This window comes from Lethenteron reissneri, chromosome 20, assembly GCF_015708825.2.
Source record: "Lethenteron reissneri isolate LAM-NWPU_2019-01 chromosome 20, ASM1570882v1, whole genome shotgun sequence".
Taxonomy (NCBI): domain Eukaryota; kingdom Metazoa; phylum Chordata; class Hyperoartia; order Petromyzontiformes; family Petromyzontidae; genus Lethenteron; species Lethenteron reissneri.
In genome coordinates, this window is record NC_083798.1 from 2,714,278 (window position 1) to 2,716,706 (window position 2,429).

Genomic DNA, 2,429 nt, shown 5'->3' on the forward strand with positions numbered 1-2,429 from the left:
ACAAAAATAGGAATAAAGAAAGATGTGTGGGTGTTTCTCTTTTTTGCTTCTGGCCTGCAGCACTCACGGGTTGTATCGCATGCCCGACGTTTCGCTCCCAGGAGCTAGGAGCTTCAATTCACTTTCACTATTCAGTTCCTGAAGAAGCTCCCAGCACTTGGATCGAAGCGTCGGACATTGTGCCAAACAACACGCGGCATCAACCCAACACATCTGCGCACATTCATGACATATCATGGGAAGAATATGTCTCAATATCTTCTGGCAGAGAGGGGAGTTACATGTAAATTAATTGACTTAGCAGTGTAATATGACTGTGCCGACATCAGCAAGGACTTTCAATGTTCCAGGAAGATTTACAGATTTCACAACCACAGCACAACAAGAGGACAGTGAAGGGAAAACAAGGACAGGTGGCAACCGTAGTCCTAGACCCTGTCACAACAATTTTCAAGAAAAAGCAATTGCGTGTGGCAGTGTTGTTAACAACCAAACTAAATATAATTATCTCTGTCAGTGGCTGCAATCACCGCATTAGAGGAATAAATGAGATGTATAAAATCAACCTATGACCTGTGAGCCATTTGGTTTTTGTTCAAAACTTCAATCATGTTTTGGTCCCCCCCCCCCCGCCCCCCAATGTATTCCAATTGCGCTATCACCAGCAATGTCATGGGACAGATAATCCATTTTGAGACCTTACAGGCAAGAGGCGCCCTACGTGTTGGGGAAATGATCTTCAAGTGACCCCCTCCCCCATCGACAGCATGGCCGGCACTCTCCCCCACACTCTGCCCTGAGAAGGTCACGTGACGCTTACGCCGAATTTCGTTCTCAGCTGGAGTTCCACCGGTGAAAGTTTAAGACGGAAAGTATTTTTATTTTGCCATCGCTGGCGACTGAGCTGAGACCATGGACTCACCACACCTGACCAGCCGGTTCAGTTGTGGGTGCCTGACCAGGTTTAAACCGAGGTTCTCAGAGATGCCAGTTGATTGCTCTGACCTCTGAACAAGTGGGTCTACTCCCAGCTGTTTGTTTTTATATCATCTGAAACGAAAGCACATTTATACTTTTGGTTGTCTTGTACATAAGTTAATTGTTGTTTTACGCTGCCCATGTGACACATTAAGAACACGCTTCATGCTCGAACATGTTACCTCAGAGTACGTTGATGAAACTTTCACAATGCACTTTTAGACAATGCGTGTAGGCCATCCACCATCTTGCATAGTCATCTTCAACACAAAGTTGTTTTTTTATGAACGTCATGCCAGTTTTTTTGTAACCATATTTCATATGTGAGCAAATGTTTGTTGTGCTTTTCGTTGGAATGTTTACCAAGTTTACACATTTTCTCTTGTAAACTACAGCCTCAGACTTGTTTTTAATCCCCTCGCTTCACAATGCAATATTCATGTCGTGTGTTGTAATAACAGTTTGGGTTTTAATACAAATAGGCACGCAAGTGATCTTATTTGTTCTGGAGCATTCAATTCTTTTTCATTGATTAAAGTTCACATTCGGGTTTCTTGAAACTTGATGATGAAAAACTTAATATTCGCCACACAATATTTGCCACGTCTGCAAATGCATGATTTTAATCGGTTTTTCCATTTCTTAATTCAGAGATGACACCATTAGAATTAATGGTTTTCCTATCAGAATGTCTGAGATTGTATGTACATACACGGACAAACCTGTTTTAATGACCCCGTTATAAGCAGAAACTAATGCGATTTTTCACGTGCATATGGAGCTTTGTATTGTGAAAGGTTGATTTTAAAAAAACACATTGGAATGCATGCAGATATATCAAGGCAATTCCATGGCATGGGTTGCACGTTCTCCCACAATGTAACTGACGCACACTTGACACAACAACAACAACGCTTGTGTGTGATGTTCCAATCATTATACCTCCATGTGTTTGTCTTGTTTTGCACAACGCTGTTCTAATTGCACCAGCGGTGTCACGTCACGACGTGAAGTGTCCATTCCGAACTCTCATAAAGCACAGGGTCACCCCGGGCCCTGTGGAAGAAGTCACCATAGAACTACTTCTGAGGTCCCATCAAGTGACCCTTTTGACCCATACACAGAGTCAACTAAACATCGACACGATAGTGCGTTGTCTTTGTGCTGTACGCCTTTTGGCGTCCTCTGGTCTAACACCTTTTGAGACTAGGCTCCAAAAAAAGCTGTCTCTTTTGTGGACTAATTCGTTTCAAAAACTGCATATATTATCGGAGTATGTGTTTTGTTTGCATTCTGACCACAAGTATTGTGGTTAATGCAGACATGATTCCTTGTAAAAGGTTTCAGTTTGGTGTTTTAACATCGTAACACCTGTTTTGTTGCCAGAGACTATACACTCGATATTCTCGTGGCATCAGAGTTGGCTATCGGAGTTAGAACTCAGGATCTCG